The sequence below is a fragment of the Pleurodeles waltl genome, chromosome 9 (genome assembly GCF_031143425.1).
Source record: "Pleurodeles waltl isolate 20211129_DDA chromosome 9, aPleWal1.hap1.20221129, whole genome shotgun sequence".
NCBI classification, from domain to species: Eukaryota; Metazoa; Chordata; class Amphibia; order Caudata; family Salamandridae; genus Pleurodeles; species Pleurodeles waltl.
The window spans coordinates 393,036,310-393,055,790 of record NC_090448.1 but is presented as its reverse complement, the minus strand read 5'-3'; the positions used below and the strand labels follow the sequence as shown (position 1 = coordinate 393,055,790).

Sequence of the window (19,481 nt, the reverse complement as noted above, 5' to 3'; positions counted from 1 at the left end):
TGAGTTTCTCTATTATTGTCCATTTTAAGTCATGCTAAGTGTGGCCAGCTAGAGAGAAATGTGATGTCATTTTTGTTGTCGCTTGTTTACATCAGACAGTGCTTCGACGCTCAGTAATTCTTAGTCTCTCTTTCTTTGCTTTCTCCAGTACATATTTTTGATAATACGGACATGTAAACGGATAAATCACGTTCACAGAGTTGCATTTAGTGTGACTTTACTATTGCCAAGGATGTCTCAGTCCTAAGTCAATAGTTTTTTTCTAGTGATGTGAGAGAGCTAACTGAGCATTAGCCACATTGGAAATGCCCCCCTCACTTTTGGTCGGCTTCACCTTGTCTACCGATTTTGTTTTTTCAGGGGTCTCATGTGGATTACTATGTGCCGAATGCTGGTGTTTCTCTTGAACAAGAAAAGTGTCTTTTCAAATTTGAGGCCGTTAGTGTTCAGTATGCGCCAATTCCTATTTATCATTTTCTTGGCCTCCTTGGACATGTCGGTGTATGTATTAACACAGGTACGTTGTTGGGGGTTCGCTTTTCTTATTAGCTGCTAAGACATTTTCTCTATGGCTGAATCTAGCTCTCTTTTACACTTCTTCTATTATTGGTTTTGAGTAACCTGTCTGTGAACCTATTGCTTAACAGTCTGGCCTCTGTAAGGATGAGAACAGGTGGGTCTTCAAATTCTTTATTCAACTTTCATGGCTTCTTTCGTGTTAAGTTTTCCTTTTACTTCTCTAGTTGCAAATCGTGCATTCATTTTCTGGCAGAGGTGGGACGTTTGCATGTCAATCCAAAAAGTCTTCAAGCTGCAAAACTACTCCTACTGGTCAAGTAAAATTTAGTTTTGCAGTGCGAATCTTTTTGGAATCCCATGCTGTGCATACATTATATAGCAGTGGTCCCTTTTTTGCAGGAAGTGGGGTGAAAAAAAGAGTTTGCTATTTGGTAACCAACTACTTTTTGTCCCACCTGTGCACCCTTGTGAGCTTGAATGTCCACACAGTAGTGTTGAGTGAAGGTGTGTACAGAGGACCACGCAAAGCAAGTGTTGCTCCTTTCTTTCTCATGGAGTGAGCTCTTGGTCTCTTCTCTAGTGTCATTCCTGCTGTTGTGTGACATCTTTGCATCATTTGGACTATTCATACTTTGATAGTTCCATTGGAAACATGTGTTCTCCTGGTTCCTGGGGCAAAGGAGACAAATAACTGATTAGTCTGGATGATTGGTTTGGTATGTAGTGCATCAAAGTCTAGTCTTTTAAGAATGTGTTATGCCAGTGACAGTCACTGGAAAACACTGGCAGCTGTATAGTTTGATATGAAGCTTGGGACTATCTTGGGTAGGAATTTTAGGTTAGTTCTAATGATTACTCTGCCTTTATAAATTTGAAGGGATGGTTCCTGGACTGAGAGCGCTTGGAGTTTGCTCACTCTGCATATGAATGTGATGGCTAGTCCAAAGGCTGTCTTCAAAATGCGGAATTGCATCCCTGCAGTGTGCGTGGGTTCAAAAGGTGGTTTCATAAGATAGGTTAGCACCAGGTTTAAATCCAACATAGCTGTAGGGGCGGTTATGGGCAATGTCAATTTTTTTGCCTCTTTTAGGATCTTTGATGTCTTGTTTTTGGAACTAATTCCTTCCTATTGGCCCGCTTGTGTGTGCAACAATGGCTGCCTGGTGTGCCTTTACAGAGGTGTAGCTAATACCCTCGTCCAGTAGACAAGTTAAATATGTTACAAGCATGGTGTCCTCCATCCAGGTCCTGGGAGCTATTTCTTTGGAGCATCCCTGTCTGAATCTATTCCTCTTTGTGGAACAGTATTCTTTCAATGTTGGTCTCCTCAGTTGGTATAAGGCTTACAACTTCTGGAAAGAAAAACAGAAATGTCACCCGATGTCTTCAGGGGCCATGCTGTTAACCTGAGTGTTTTTGGTTCTGGGTGAAACACTTGACCCCTCTACATGGTAAATATGTCTGGTTGTAGTGGCAGCCCTTTGCCCTATACTAGCATCACTAGATCAGAGAACCAGGCCGGTTTGGCCTATTGGGCTGCAAGGAGGATAAGCATCATAGATGTTTGTGTTTCTCCATCACTAGGGAAACAGAGGAACTGGATGAAAAGCATATGTAAATCTCCCTGAACATTTTATCGACAGGGCATTCACCAGTGTCTGGCTATGGATGTCTGGATGCAAAGTTGTAGCATTTTGCATTCTCCTGGGCTGTGAGCAGGTCTAAACACGGGGTTGACACCTTTGCAAGATCCAGTCTACCACTTCATGATTCACCTCCTACTCATGGGAGGTGTTCTTCTGTCTGTCTCTGGGTTTTTTATTCCTGGTAGGTGGATTGCTACTATAGTTACGCATCTCTGTATGGCCCATGCCCTGTGCTAGTTTGGATAGCACACAAGTGCCTGTCACCCTTCTTTTTTTTTTTGTTTTAAAGGGAACGTGGTGGCAGTGTTGTCCATCGGAACCCACGCTACTTATTCCTTCACCTGCGACTGACTGAAAGGTCTAGAGGCTAGGAAAAGTGTCTTGAATTCCAAAGCATTTATGTGTGTTACTGGCTCTTGCGGGAACCAAAGATTCCTGGCATTCAAGATCCCCATTTGCCCTCCCCACCCAGTGGCATCTGTTTTTATAGTGACTAAGGGATTGGTTTATCTGAAAAGTCTGCCTACAGTGATGCTCCATGACTACTACCACTACACCTTCCTTGTGTACCTCCGTGTGATAACCACTAGATATTCCCAACTCTGTGTCGCTTGGGGCCAATGTGTATAACCACTCCTGTAGTGGTCTCATGAGGAACCTGGTATTTGATATGAGTGGTATGCATGTTGTCATCGTGCACATCAGCTTCCCCACAGTCCTCAATGTCAGAGCTTACCCTTTCTGGTAAAGGCGAACTTGCTGTGGCAATGACCTGATTCTCCTCTCAACAAGTTAGCTTTCCCTCCTTTGGAATTTAACCTTACCACTAGGAATGTCTTCTCCCTTTCCAGTTTTGGGGATGATTTCTCCCTGTTGACCAGCAAAACTTCTAAGGATAAATTCCTTTCCTCCTTAGATGCCCTTTTAATGCAGCTAGGCATATTGTGAACACGTTAGGAGCTGATTTTATCCGGAATGGTAAAACCGTGAATTGGTAACCTACCTTGTCCATGAACAATCTCAGAAAACTTTTGTGTGTTGTCATTCATTGATAAGTGGAGGTATGGTTTCTTGAAGTCTATTGTAACAATTGAATCCCATCTTTGTTGAGGTGGGATGAGCTCCTGCAGTGTTGGCATTTTAAACGTTTTCATTTTGGTTTTCTGGTTGAGGGCTTTGATGTCCAAGATGGGTTTAAGGAATTTGTCTGGCTTTGGGAGGAGAAAGCTGAGTGAGTAGACTTCTTGTACTCTTTCGCTTTCAGGGACTATTTCTATTGCCTTTCTCTGCTTCAGGTCTAACATTTCCAGTCTGAGTTGTAGTAAATCTGCTTTGCTGTGTGCTCTTGACTTTGGCCTTATGTTGGACAGTAGTTCAAATAGTTCCATGCGGTATCCGTGCTGGGTGATGTTGAGTATCCATTGTTGGAACAGATGTTGTTCCATTCCTTGAGGAATCTTCAGATTCTTCCCCCTACTGGTGTTGTTAGAACGAGGACTCCTGGATTGAGGCCACTTGCTGCTGTGTCCAGCACACTTTGCTGCTGCACTTCTTCCGCAGGACCTCCCATGAAAAGGCTGTCTTGGCGTGTTTGGGTACTGCCCTTGTGACGGACGCAACATGGGCAGAAATTGGTTTCTTCTCTGAAACAGCAGCAGTATTTCCAGAAAAAAGCATGATTCTGTCTGCCCTTCTTGGAGTACGATGCTGTAGATTTCTGCAGTCCTTCGTCACCTGCATTGCAAACAGCTATGTCCTCTGGAAGCAAGGGTCTCGAGGGGTATGTGTTGACTCCCTCCTCTGAATCAAGGTAGATGTCCTGCCATCCTCTGAGGTGTCTCCTTGGAAAATTCATCATTGATAGGGTCCTTCTCCAAACATTCCTCATATTCAATGATCACTTCTTTGTGTTCTTCTGTTGGTTCTTGAAGTGTTGGCAGTTTCAGGTCTTCGACCTTGACCGGTGTTTCCTTCAACGTTTAGACCAGAGTCCTCAATTGCATTCTCATGCCCACAGGTTGATGGTCCTGTGGGCGATGGGGGATCGAAAACCCTGAGGTTTTCAGTGAAAAACTGATTTTGCTTGACATCCTTTAGGGTTTATCCTCCTTCATTAAGAAAAACTGTATTTTCTGCCAAATCTGGATTTTTTCTTATGCTCAAGTGGGAGCTCCCTCTCTACATCCAGACACACTGTATCCAGCTGTCAAGTAAAGCCTATAACATTTCTAAATACTAAAAAACTTCAGCTTTCATAAGCACAGGCAAGGTAAGTTTTGTGTGCTGGAAAAATACATACAAACATTATGTCGAATATAAACTCCGCATATTCCCCAGGAATGATTTGAAAAGCAGAACTGAAACAGTGTTGCAAGTGCAGGTGCCAGCTTTCGCAGGAAAAAAATAACAATCGTTTGTTAATGTTTTGCCTTGTTGCAAAGTTTAGAGTGGGTAGCTAAATAGAATTTCTGTAAAATTATCAGGAATCTTTTGTAACACGGCAATTATTGCACGGTTTCTAAGAAAACGTACAGACTACATACGCAGCTTTTGAGCTTCACCGGACGAAATGTGAGGGACTCACCCATTCCTGGATTTTTCTGCGCATTGTGAGACGCCTAGTGGATGCAGAGGGCTATCAGTCCCAGGGTTTAAATAAAAAAATAAAAACACTTAAGCAGATGATGCTTGGACGTGACTGGCTTGCAAGCTACCAAATACTCAATGTTTTGCTAATTTTCCATTACTATACGTTTTACTACAGTGTCTTGAAAGTGTCTCCGAACGGGGGGGGGGGGGGGGTCTTGGGCGATTTTCAATTTTGAAGTTATTAGCTCTAGGCGTTCGCAGTGGCCACAGCAGGGCACGTATTGACCTGTGGTCCCATTCAGGCAAACATATGGTCTGCTGCAACAACGCAGGTTGATAAAACGGGACCACTAGTGCGGACTAACTCACAAGCCTGGGGTACCTCATGGAACGTCCATTTTGAATACATCTACGCAGAGTGAGGCGGACTGGCCGCCAGATGGTGCTTTCGTTCCATAGCACGCGCTTCTCACACTTGTTTTTCAACTAGCAATGAACGGGCCCATCCCTTCTTTTGTGCCAGATTCCCGGCCACTCCCTTTAGCCTGGGAGCCAGAGATGAGAGGGGCTCTATGAAGGGAGGAAGGTTGTGAAACTCACCGTGAGGAGGCTGGTCTGGACCGAGTCCCTTCCAGAAGGCTTTCTTTTCACTCGCTACTTCCAAGTAATGCTTGCATCAGGCTTCCAGGCTGGAGAATAAGGGAAATAATGAAGATTATTAGTTTGAGGAATATCGCAAAGCGCTACATATCTTGAACGCTACAGGGCTAATTATTTCCCTCCCACAATGTTCACTTTGGTGCGAAATGACCAGACCACCCACCCTACGTGCAACTTCTTACCCATGTAAGGGCAGAGCAACCCAGAAGGCCGACACAGACACAAACAAAAATAAGAACCCCTGCTGAGTCCAGACAAATGTATTCGCAGTTGAATACCATGCACGCAGGGTTCATGCACATAGAGAACTCTGACGTTTATTTCTGGGATTTAGTTTTGCAATTTGATACAGCCTTGACATGGCCCGCAGGTATCAGAACAGTTCTCAAACGATCATACCAGGAGTATATTAAAGATACAAACTAAGAAGAATTAAAAACCGATAATCGAGAGTAAGTGAGAAGGTGTACATAAGTATAATTCCCAAACAATGCACAAAGAATATATTTGCGATACAACATTGAATAAAATAAAAGCAGACATTCGAGAATAATAAGTGGGATGGAAGCATTTAACCCATGTTTCTTTCAAAGAACAGTGCTTTGAGATCTTTTCCTGAAGGTAGTGTGGCATGTGGTCATACAGAGAGAGTTGGAGGTCCAAATTCGTGCGGCATTTCCAAATATGGACTGGTTGATGAATCACGCTTATTTGAAGGTGAGGACTCCAGGAGAAAGAAGTAAGAGTTTAATGAACCCAGTTTTGCACCTGAAGTTTTCAAGTTTTTAGCTGAAGGGGCCTGCAGTGCCTTGTGTGTGGTGCAGGCAGTTTTATATTGAGCGCTTGTCTCTCTAGACAGCCGTAGGAAAGATGTGGTCAAATTTGTTGTGATCGGAGATAAGGATGTCCACGGCATGTAGAGCTGCTCTGAATGGATCTAAGTGAACTTTAAAGATGCTTGAAGGGAATGAGATACTGTAATCAAGTCTGGAAAGTACCCATGCCTGTTCAACTGATTTTAGATCCTGTTCCAGGATGCATTGCCTGCGCTCCCATGGCAGCTTTAGTTGGAAACAGGCGCTCTTGGCCATTGCGGTGATATGATTCAAAAAGCTGACTCAGCTATCAAGAGTGAAGCCGAGTGAACAATGGGGGGGTGGTAGTCCAAGTCAGAGACGAATGCTGTCATGCCATTAAATCTTGTATAGATCAACTGACTTTCTTGGGAGATTTAAGAAGGGATTTTGTTTCTGCAGGGTTTAGTTTAAGGTGGTGATTTGACATCCATGATTGAATTCTAATGTAGGTGTTGATAGGAGGGTGATGTCATCCAGGGAAGCAGCTTTCAAGTAGATTTGGGTATCGTTGGCCTGGCATATGGGTGAAAGAGGATCCCAGAGTCCTAATGTTTACACAGATGGGCTCAAGATATAAATGGAATAGTTGCGGAGAGGATTGAGTCTTGGTGGACCCCTGTTCCAGGCTAACTGGCTCAAGACAGACCTCCTAATTTGCACTACTCTAGAATGGTTTCTCAGATAGGATGTGAACCAGTTAAGGACTACATCTTTAATTCTCAATAGATTCTTTAGTGTGTTTATCATCAGCGCATGGAGGAATTCTGTGTCATTTGCAGCAGAGAGAAGAGGGAGGCATGAATTTCCAGTGTCAAGGATGCAGGGAGCATTGTCCACAACATGCAGAATTGTCGTCTGTGCTGTAGCTCTGTCTGAAGCCAGATGAGAAAGTGTCAAAGAGGTTGTTTGTGTGGATGTGAGACAGTTGTGCGGTTCGCACCTTTCAATCACCTTACCTAAGCGGTGGAAGGATAGAGACTGGATGGACGATTTTTAAGGTCATCGGAGTCCATGGATTTTTTTTTTTTTTAGAAGAGTAGAGATTTGTCCAATGTTTAGTGTGGAAACGTACCCTGTTCAAGGGAGCAGTTGGTCAGGGTGGACAAAAAAGGGGATAACTGTTTTGTGAGGTCTCGAATGATGGGGCCAGGGTCAGTGTCACAAAGATGGTTTGAGTATTTTACCTTGGATATGGTAACCAGTAGTTCTGTTTCTGAAACTGGGGAGGGAGAGGACCGCTGTGCTTTGCAAGATAAAATCTCCCTTGATTTATTGTCAAAGGTGGCCGAGCAGGGAGGTGTTAAGGGTTTGACATTTTGTTGAAAAGCTCTACAAAGTCATTGCAGAGGACTTCGGTGGTTACTGGAAGAAGGATTGTTGGTCTGTCTGATTACTTCAAGTAGAAGTTTAGGTCTGCTCTTAGCAGTGTTGCAGAAGCATCTGATATGTGGTAGGCTATAACGATGCAGTCTGTGTAGTTTCTTCTTGCAGGATGAGAAACCTTCTATCAAGGATTCCAGGTAGTTATTAAATTTGTCTGAAGCCTCATTGATGTCAACCTGGGGGACTGGGAGGCTATATTTGGGGGAGCCACATTAGCAATGGTTTTAAACAAGATTGTATCCTTCAGTTGACCAGAAAGTTTAAGTGAAGATAAAGAACAAAGTAAAGAGGATTATAAAGTGGTCAGACCAGCCTACCGGGATTAGATCAACGGTTGTCAGGAAGGAGGCTCTGGATATAATCTGATCCATGGTGGGGCCTGTACAATGTGTGGGCATATGACCGTAGCCATAGTAGAGCCTGTGCAGTAGGGGCTTGAATAAGGTTAGAGTAATTTGGGGAGGATGAGACTGTGTAATTTTCGGTGGTTGTATACCAAGGTCAGGGCGACTAGCATTTGTGATAATAGTAGCTTTTCACAAGATTCTATAGATCGTTTTCATTGAGGGGAGAATACGTCCATTTTGGTCTATGGGAGTGGTTGTCTCCCATGGGGGGGGAGGGTGTTCAATTTTAAGTAGGGACTAGTGTTATGCTTCTGAAACAGATCTCAATTTAGGCTTTTGAGTGAGGAGATGTACAGATAACTTTGTAAGTGGCGGGACCAGTGTTGTGGTGAAGAGTCGTAGGTCAGTTTTGAGGGTTCCTTTACAAATGCATTGGCATTAGTCTGAAAAAGTGGTTTCAGGGTTATCTCTCGAGATCTTGGGTTTCACATTTGTTATCAAGTATTTAAAGAGATTTGCTGTGAACGGGATTTTAGAAGCATTGAGTCTGGATTTGGAGAAGCATTTCGTGGAAGATGTAGGATTGGGTTGTGTCATCACCATGGATAGGCTGGACACGGATCAGATTGATTATGACAACTGATGAACACTGCTTTACAGAAAGAGAACATCCATACCACAGGCTGAGCTAGCAAAATTAACTTTAATATTTGAAGTTCAGCATACCTTGCAGCATCTTTCCATGTATAAAGCACAGGTTGCCCGTATCCATTCAGGTATTTGCATATCTCACTACTGTTTTATTCCCCAATATGGCACTTGATCATGCAGCACCCTAGTTGAGTCTGCAGGCAACTCAGGGCCTTAATGTGTGGGTTGCAACAGGCTCCATGGTCGCAAAGCAGCTACCACTGCACCCGCTTGTCCTGCCAGCACGTCTGGTCCGTGGGTCTAGGGAGTGTGCTGCTGTCTCTGCTCGGGTTTCTGCCTCAAGGACACTAGATCGACAGGGATCTCCATCATTCCCAGAAACTTTTAAATGAGGTCATCAGAAACAGTGGCAGATACAGAAAGGTTTCCTTGCTCACAGTGGACTCCTCTGTCTGTCAATAAGTACACAGGAAGGTATACCGGTTGGCATGAGTTCTGTGGATACACAGCACATCAAATGCCTGGGGCTGGATAATTCCGCCAGCCTGGGTGCCTAGGGCGCGCTACACCACAGTTTCAGCCAGGTTCCTGGAGGTACATAGGACCCTACCCCTGCTATTCTGTAGGTGTACGGGACATTGGCCTATGCCACCTTGGCTGATTCTCTCTCAGTCCTTGGGTACCACGGCTCATACACCTGCAAGCCTGCTGAAGCGCGGGACTCATATCCTCTGCGCCGGATGATTCTGACAGGCTAACTTAGCATAATAACGTTCACGGAAAGAGCCAGGTATCTCTGTCCCTAGAAATGTGCAAACAGCTTTACCATATGGGCATGGCAACTCTATCCTATATGATCAGGTGACTTGGTTTTGCCACGGCAGTCCTGGTTTTTTGATCATCTGTCCTCGCAGATTTCACTAAATTCAGCACCTAGCCCAGTTTTTAAAGTGGGTTGACTGAATGCAGAGGGTGGGAAGCTTATATGTGTTCAAGTGCAAGATTAGTTACCCACGTTTTTAGAAATCAGTTTAATTAACACATGATGATCCATGTAAAAGTCGTTTTTAATCAATTCCCCCGAGAGCCTCAGTGTTTGTGCTTTCTATATTGGTGTGCCCCTCAGTCGATGTGAAAGTGTAGTCCTACTTCTATTTTTGTTGAATGTCCCGATTTGCAAAATCTAGTCACTCTGCTTCTTCCAGTCTATGCAGGTATGTACTTCTTCACTTAGACCTGATGCATCAGAGGTCTTTTGTGAACTATACCCAGATTATCTCTGCAGGATCTTAGTTAGGGTGAGAAGTGCCTCCCCACCAACACACCCACATACATCTGCCCTGAACTACAGTCGAAAATGCACCCAGTCCTCGCATGTCCCCACTGAGGGCCGCTATGAGTTACCATAGTTGCAGGCACGGTGACATACGCAAGGACAAAGGAGATCGCAAAGTAGACCATCACCTCTCCAAAATGTGACACGTAGTTTTGCACATGGCACTGTATACGCTGCACATAATGGTCGTTGGCACAAGGGCTGCTGTAAGGAGGTTGGACTGCATGAGGGTGTATCCATGTTCACAGCACCAGTACCATCCGTTGTGGCAAGTACCTTCGACAGAACCACAGTGTCGTCATAACACCCTCCTACCAACCCTTATTCGAAGCTACATGGTGCAACCACTGGGCCATCTCCTGCCGTACAGACGTCTTCATAGCTGTAGAGTACCCCCACAATGCAATTTCCAGGACTCACGGCCGTCTTTGCAGCTGCACGGTGCAGCTCTACTGCCACCATTTACTAAAGAGCCTTCTTTGTAGCTGCTTGCTGCTGTGCCACCCCCTGTGCATAGGTGGCCTTTGTAGCTGCATGGTGCAGCTGTAGTGCTACCACCTGCTACATAATCCTCTCTCTAGATGCATGGTGCAGCTGCAATGCCATCACTTGCAAAAGGACCATCTCTCTAGATGCACGGTGCAGGTGCAGTGCCATCACTTGCAAAAGGACCATCTCTCTAGATGCACGGTGCAGGTGCAGTGCCATCACTTGCAAAAGGACCGTCTCTCTAGATGCATGGTGCAGCTGCAGTGCCATCACTTGCTACAGAATCTTCTCTCTAGACGTATGGTGCAGCTGTAGTGCTACCACCTGCTACAGAATCCTCTCTCTAGATGCATGGTGCAGCTGCAGTGCCATCACTTGCTACAGAATCTTCTCTCTAGACGCATGGTGCAGCTGCAGTGCCATCACTTGCAAAAGGACCGTCTCTCTAGATGCACGGTGCAGCTGCAGTGCCATCACTTGCAAAAGGACCTTCACTCTAGATGCATGGTGCAGCTGCAGTGCCATCACTTGCAAAAGGACGTTCATTCTAGATGCATGGTGCAGCTGCAGTGCCATCACTTGCAAAAGGACCTTCTCTCCATATGCACGGTGCAGCTGCAGTGCCATCACTTGCTACAGAATCTTCTCTCTAGACACATGGTGCAGCTGCAGTGCCATCACTTGCAAAATAACCTTCTCTCTAGATGCACGGTGCAGCTGCAGTGCCATCACTTGCTACAGAATGTTCTCTCTAGATGCATGGTGCAGGTGCACTGCCATCACTTGCAAAAGGACCTTCACTCTAGATGCATGGTGCAGCTGCAATGCCATCACTTGCAAAAGGACCTTCACTCTAGATGCATGGTGCAGCTGCAGTGCCATCACTTGCAAAAGGACCTTCACTCTAGATGCATGGTGCAACTGCAGTGCCATCACTTGCAAAAGGACCTTCACTCTAGATGCATGGTGCAGCTGCAGTGCCATCACTTGCAAAATGACCTTCACTCTAGATGCATGGTGCAGCTGCAGTGCTATCACTTGCAAAATGACCTTCATTCTAGATGCATGGTGCAGCTGCAGTGCTATCACTTGCAAAATGACCTTCACTCTAGAAGCAGGATGTAGCTATAATGCCATCATGTGCAAAAGAACCTTCACTCTAGAAGCACGATGTAGCTATAGTGCCATCAATTGCAAAAGGACCTTCTCCCTTGATGCATACTGCAGCTGCAGTGCCACCACATAATACAGATCTTTTCTCTAATTACATGGTGCAACTGTAGTGCCAAAACGTGTTACAGAACCTCTCTAGATACACGGTGCAGCTGCAGTGTCAACATTTGCTAAAGAACCTTCTCCCTAGATGCATGGTGCAGTTGTACTGCCATCACGTGCTAAGGAGCCTTCTTTGTAGCTTACTGCTGTACCACCCCCTCTGCATGGGTAGCCTTCTCTGTAGCTGCATGGTGCAGCTGCAGTGCCAACACTTGCTAAAGGACCTTCTCTCTAGATACATGGTGCAGCTGCGGTGCCACCATGTGTTACAAAGCCTTCTCTTTAGATCAGTGATTTTCAAACTTTTTAATGCCATCCCCCCACCCCCCTCCAGAGGGAATCGGGGGTGGGGGGGAATCATCACCCCCCCACCTCAGAATTTTTCACAATTATTATATTAAGTTGGCAATATTTAAATATGTCTAGACTTATTTACATTTTACAGTTAAGTTCTGGTACCTTTTTAAAAATGCAATAAATGTTTTTCTGCTTTAAGCATAGCACTGTTATCTGCATATTGCTTCTTTTGGACCGGAGCCTGACGCCCCCCTGGGATCACTTGAGGCCCCCGTAGGGGGGCCGTCTCCCAGTTTGAAGACCCCTGCTCTAAATACATGGTGCAGTCCCAGCACTAGCTAAAGGACCTGCTCTGTAGATGCATGGTGCAGTGCAGGGCAACCACTCACTAAAGAACATTCACTCTAGATCTCTAGATGCATGGTGCAGCTGCAGTGCCATCAGTTCCAAAAGGACATTCTCTCTAGATGCATGGTGCAGCTGCAGTGCCACCACTTGCTAAAGAACAATCTCCCTGGATGCATGGTGCACCTGTACTGCCACCATTTGCTAAAGAGCCTTCTTTGTAGCTGCTTGCTGCTGTGTCACCCCTGTGCATGGGTTGCCTTCTTGATAGCTGCATGGTGCAGCTGCAGTGCCATCATTTGCAAAAAGACCTCTCTAGATGCATGGTGCAGCTGTAGTGATGTTACTTGCTAAAGGACCTTCGATTTATCAGCATGGTGCAGCGCCACCACTTGCTAAAGGACCTTCAATTTATCAGCATGGTGCAGCTGCAGTGCCACCACTTGCTAAAGGACCTTCAATTTATCAGCATGGTGCAGCTGCAGTGCCACCAAGTGCTACAGAATCTTCTCTCTAGATGCACGGTGCAGCTGCAGTGCCACCACTTGCAAAAAGAACTTGTCTCTAGATGCATGGTGCAGCTGTAGTGACATTACTTGCTAAACAACCTTCCCTCTAGATGCATAGTGCAGTTGCTGTGGCACACATGGTACATAATCTTCTCTCTAGATGCATGGTGCAGCTATAGTACCACCATGTGCTACAGAATCTTCTCTCTAGAAGCATGGTGCAGCTGCAGTGCCATCACTTGCAAAAAGACCTTTTCTCTAGGTGCATGGTGCAGCTGTAGTGACATTACTTGCTAAACAACCTTCCCTCTAGATGCATAGTGCAGTTGCTGTGGCACCACACGCTACAGAATCTCTCTAGATGCATGGTGCAGCTATAGTACCATCATGTTTTACAGAACCTTCTCTCTAGATACATGGTGCAGCTGCAGTGCCACCACTCGGTAAAGAACCTTCTCTCTAGATGCCTGGCGCAGCTGCAGTGCCATTTGTATGCAATAGATCAACTGAAAATGTTGACCACAACAGCGCTACCCCTCCTGTAAGGATATCCTTCTTTGTACCTTCATTGTGCAGCTACAGTGACACCACTTGCATTATTGTTAGCTAACTTGTGCAGCCCTAGTTCCATCACCTCTGCATGAGTGGCCTTCTTTGTAGCTGCATGGTGCAGCCAAGTGCCACCATTTGCTGAAGAACCTCGTTAGCTGCGTGGAATCGTCCTAGTACAATCCACGGCCCATGCATGACCTTCTTTGTAGCTGCTTGGCGTAGCCGCAGTGCCACCACTAACTAACCTTCTCTCTAGATCATGGGTAGTCGCAAATATTTTCCCTAGGTATGGTCTCCGGTGTGACCTAAGGCCACCCCGATGACAGCATAGTAGAAGCCTAGGGGTGGAAAGTGGGAGTAGGGTAAGAGTTATTTAAAGGGTTCAACTCCTTAGTGCCCTCTAAATGAAGCCTCTAGAAGAGTCATAGATTTGACAGTACAGGTGTGTGCTATCAAGCCGCTATCCTCTACCACACCTCATGGTAAACTTTCTCTGCTTGTTCCCGCTACCATTGGCGAGTTAAGCGCACAGAAGACGTAACTTGATCATTGAATTGGAATTAAATAGAATCTTAGGCCATTTCCCTCTTCTTGTGCATTTGGGGCCAGATGTACGAAAGGGTTTTCCCCATACTATGTCTATGGGAAAATGTGTTCGTACATATGGCCCTTAGTCTCCTATCTGCACACGTTAGAGGCGCTTAGAAACAGAAATCAAACCTGGGATCAGATCTAGTTTCGTTACTTGACCAAACTGTGTAATTTTAAGCAATTGCTTTATTTCACTTTGCCTCATCTTTCTTCATTAGCACACAAGAGTGCCTTGAAATATATGAGTTCAGAATGTGTACAGAGGTTTCACATGACAATTGACTTGTTCACAGGGCGGGGAAGGTGTGAATGTTTCCAAGTTCATATTTTAAGAACCATCAATTTTTTTAAAAATGCCTTTCAATGCACTGGTGTAATCTGATGGACTTAGCTGAAACGCTTCTGCGAGGTAATTACATACACTTTTTTCACAATTGGAAAGGGCCTTTCTCATGTTTTTGCATGCTTTTTGTGCAATGGCTTTAAAATAAAGGGGTTTCTAAAGATGAATGGAGCTGTATACCTCCTTTTCCTTTTACTCCAGTTAACATGTAAATAAATACTTGCCATTTCAACAGTGTTTTAAATGCCACTGCTAAATCAAGTAAACAGTCACATGTAAAAGGTCAAGAGGCCACAAGCGGGCCCTACTTTCAGTATCCCTGCTCTGGATGCATGGTGCAGCTGCAGTCTGGTATGTATTATAAAACTGAGTTAAGTTAATGTTTGCCCTTACAGTTCAAAAAATGTTGCATTTTTATTACATGCATTCTTTAATTTAACTATACAAGTTGGTACTCCACAACACTTCCCATCGCTAAACACTTTAAACCGCCAACTACTCCTTAATGCTACCCTCTCCTAAACCATAAAAAATACTACCCATTAACGATACCCATCCCTGAGGTGTACAGCCCTCTATAAGTTCTTAACACTGTCCTTTCCATACACCTTGAAAAAGCTTTATTACCCTGTACACACCCTTCTCCTGAATCCTAAAAGCACCTTACTACTGCCTGACACTACCATTTACTGAACACTAAACACCCTTACTACCCTTCCCTGAAACCTACAGCTACTCCTGAAAGCTACCCTTCACGGAACCCCTTTTAACCCATAATGCTCCCCTTCCCTGAACAATATTAGCTCCTTACTACTCCTTAACGCTACCTTTCCTTGAACCTAAAAACTCCTTCCCTCAGTCAACCCATTAACCCTAAAAAACCCTTAATGCCCCATAACACTATCTTCCTTTGAACCTTTTACTCCACCCATCACTAAACCCTCTCTGCTTTAGCAGCAGGAGGCCTCCCTGTCCCAATACAATCACCTATGCCCTATAGGGTACAGTGTGTTTCAATTTTTTTGGAGCCTCAACTTTAATTCTATTTTTCACCTCACAACATTCTGGAATAACTTATCCAGTCTGTTTTCCCCAGAATATTTTTAACAGCAAACCTCAGTGCCACCACTTGCTGAAGAACCTTCTCCGTAGCTGCCTGCTCGAGGGCCATCGCCTCCCCACAGTCTTCTTGGCGGCTGCACGAGGCCGCCAGAGCCACAACCTGCCACAGAGCTTTCTATGTGAAGTGCCGTCCGTCACACGGCCGCTCTTACAGGTGCGTGGTACAGCCCGGCTGTCACAACTTGCCAAAATATTTGTGAGGCATGTGCAGGCAGAGCGCCCTCCCTGCCGGGTGGGTGATGTGCTCCGTACCTAGCCTTAAACAACAAAAGATGGGCGATGCGGTGTGCCGGTGCACAGTGACTCGGGACACTCAGGTCCCCTGAAGGCTCTCACAGGTTCGTGTGAAGTTTCCAGGCCAGTGTCGGCTCATGTGCAAGAAAACGGGTGAGTGACCCACATCTCCAAGAACTATCTGTGGCGTACACACAACTACGCATACCTAGGGCAATGGCTGCAGAATGCACATTTACTTCTGTAATATGAGGGATTGGCCATAAGGGCGCTGGACCTGTTCTCCATTTTATGACAAGCGTCGGCAAAGCCAATAGGTTGTAGCTTGCAAACGAATTTAAGACTATAGTTGAGACTATATATATATATATTTTTTTTTTTAAAGCATGCTGGCGTGATAGAAAAAAAAATACAATTGCTCTTTTCATAGCGCAACTATGAATTAAATATTTGTAATGTACGAAGATTCAACGTAGTTTTAACAGTCCCCCATATGTGCAGTGGAATGATAAACTAAACAAGCTTGAAATGGTGATAAAAAAAACCACTCTTCTGGGTGGATTCAGAGTCCACTTTTTTTTTTTTTTTTTTTAAATTGGTAACAATGGGTACACAGCTCAGCTGTTAACTCAGACAAAAAAGGTACTTGTTATCGTCATACTGACCCAGAGATACAAGCATTTACAACAATGGATCTCACGTTTGCTTGAGTTACAACTATTAGTGTTGTAAATTCCTAACTGGACTTTTCTTGCCACATAAATTAAAAATGAAAAGTAAAACAGTTGACATGAGCAAAGCAAGCCAATTCAAAGCGCCACGGCTGCCGTGAGCGCGAAGGAGAGACACAAAAGGAAAAAGAAGTTTGCTCTTAGTCAAACATATCAGCAAAAGTGCAATTACCTTTGTAACAAGGTTGATGGTCAAGGTGGTAACAAAACTGCCCCAAGGAGGTACAAACTTAAAGAGTTTACCAATGATAACAAAGGATTTTTGAAAGGCAAGCCCATGAACGAGTGCTAGTGGTGGGCGTGGTTAAAAACCCACAGATATATTACAACAGGCCAGAGTGCGCGCTCGACCTAGGAAGAGAATGAAAGAAAGCACCAAAAGGGAGAACACAATGAATAACAAGACCTGCGAAAAAAAGCAACAAGAGTAAGGTAGTTCAAAAAGAGGCACCAGGGGCAGTCAATACTGGGCAGCTTTGGTATTTGGTGGCGGTCAACATACCCTCAAGGAGGACCCCAAGTCCCAGCACTTATTTCTAACAAATACAGCACTGGGGGTAGTTTCCCTGCAGTTGTGTGTTTCGGACTATTGCTCCCCCCTCTGACATTTGAAGACGACCCTGCCCGCTGCCACTAAGGTGGGTGCAGTCAAACGCAGAACCTGCCCTCAGAGTGGGGTACTTCGGTGAACCCCTCCCAGACAGGATAACAGGAGTACATGCAGAGGCAATTGCAGTTTCCCTCAGGGTCACTGTTTCTCCAAAGGCGCCACCGGCTTCCAGTTACAGGTTGCCCAGGGCTTAATTTGTGCTCGTTGTTGCCGGTGCTGAGCACCGGCACTTATTTTTTAGGGCCGGCGCTTATTCTTCTCCCTCAAGCATTTGCTGCGAGGAAAATACACATGGGAAAGATGGAAGAAGGGAAAAATGAAAAAGCGTCACAAAGGGAGAAAGCAGAAAGCTGCAAGAGTGAGCTGAAGGGGCAGGGAGGAGCTTTATATGGATTGCAGAGGCCCGAGATGGCTTCAGGATTACGCTGCCTCAGTATAACGTGCTCGCACATTTAATTGCAGCAGCCGTGTGTTTCAGTGGAGAGCTTTGGGCACCGGCACATTTTTATTTACAAATTAAGCACTGAGGTCGCCAGCCAAAACTACAGAGGATTTCAGACTCTGTCCCTCTATCCTGCCTACCAAAGGGGCCCATGAGCTGGTGCAATGCGTGCCACCCCACTCGGCGGCACACACATCCGTCAAAAAACAATAACTCAAGTACTTTACTGGCTACTTGCCTGTCTGTCGTGTAGCACAGGTGCTCTTGCAAATACAGCCCTTCATTTGCATGGAGACACGCCTCTGCGCAAACCTACACAAAGGGTGCTGGAACACCACGAATTATATGCCACCTGTCTGCTACCAAGTTGCCACGGGTGCACCGATCCCCCACCCCCAACACACTCACGCACGTGAGCAAATAACGCGATCAGAAGGGGGTGGGCTTGCATTGCGAGCACCTACAATTGTGTGTGGCTTCCCATAACGTGGCGCACAGATTCGCGCCCCTCACCTTTGTGCCAGGACATCGGGTTCTGCAAAACCAAGTGACCCTGGACCAACGGCGTACTCCCCTGCAAGCTAGAGTAGAAGCCTAGGCCGCTCGGCCCACACCAAGCAGAAACCAAAGAGCACGACGTTGAAAAGAATGTTTCCCTTGCCTGGGCCGCACCCTAAAATGAGAAAAATGCGGTCCCGAAACACCAGAGCGTCTTATTAGGGAAAAGCAAACACACCATTTGTACTGCCGAGACTGTGGAATGGAAAAACATGAGAAACGAAAGGGAATAGTAAGAAGAAAAAAAAGCAGCGAATCGCTGAGCGTCGTGGTCTATAGAGCTGAGCAAGCCTAGCTCCTCGGGCCGTACTTGGAACACGCAGAAGTCCAGGACATTGCTTCCTGAGGGGGGCGCCGTCCTGTGGTAGGGCTAACACCCTTCTCCTTCGGGCACACATCTCGCTAGCGCAGGGCTTCGCCGGATACTTTGTGGGGTGTGCGGGGCATGGTTAGGGCGGAAGGGCGCACGGGGCCGTGGTGAATGAGGCAATGGGGTCCAAGGGCCTTGGTGGCAGAGAGGGCGCAGGGGTGGGAAGAACGCCATGCTCGGTGAGGATGGGGGATGCGAAACTCGGATAGGGAGCAGGCCTAGGTGGAGGGAGCAAGGGAAGGGCTTTTTTCGGTGACTGTGACCACACCCGTCTAGGTCCCCGAAAAACAGGCACGCACAGGCAGAGAGGTGCCACAGAGAGCTTTAAGGGACGGAGAGGGATTGTCCCCAGTAATAAGTTAGAGGGCAGCTGCGGAGTGGCTGTACTGCCAACAGTAAACCCCTAAGAAAGGCACGGAGTGCTCCATGCGGCACCGGCACGTGGCCGGCCCAATCGGTGACCCGCATCCACTGAAAATAATGCAAGGGTGACACCACGCACTGGCCACGGCTTGATGTTCCCACTACACTGCGTCTTGTTATGATCGGGCAGGGAGGGGCGCGGAATAGCAGGATGGTCCTGGCTAGGCTTCGCTTCACGCTTCAAAGCAAGCCTTGCGTCCTGTTGGGCTTGTTACGCCGAGCTTGGAACACAGACTGGCACAATCCCCTCTTGAGGTAGGCACCCCTCTCGATTCGGTTGGTACCTTCCACCCAACAGGTGTGGGCGTGGCTGCTTTCATGGGAGCTAAAATCCCCCATCACCAGAGAGACTGGGCTGGGCTGGGCACGGCACTGCCTCAGGCAGGTCTGCGTGTTTACTCACAACGCCAGGCAGGAAAGGAGCTTCCCTGGGCCTAGGCGAGAACAAAGCCACAGCATATCTGTGGCCCAGAAACAATATTGACAAGGCAGCGCGCCTTTCCCACTCTTAGCAACACACACCCCGGCCCTTCTGGCGAGCATGCTGCGGCACCCAGCGGAACCGTCCACTTCTCGTAGGGGGGCTTCAGAATTCCCCCGTC

At 46.2% G+C, this 19,481-nt stretch overlaps 1 protein-coding gene across 13 annotated transcripts in view; it reads right to left on the bottom strand.

The window, feature by feature from the left end:
* AHNAK (AHNAK nucleoprotein) overlaps positions 1 to 19,481 on the bottom strand; it is a 126,677-nt gene that overhangs the window by 65,897 nt on the left and 41,299 nt on the right. For all 13 annotated transcript variants that reach the window (XM_069207082.1, XM_069207090.1, XM_069207085.1 and 10 more), the window contains exon 2: positions 5,355 to 5,443. The gene's annotated coding sequence lies outside the window, so the exon portion shown is untranslated. The remainder of the gene's footprint in view (positions 1 to 5,354; positions 5,444 to 19,481) is intronic.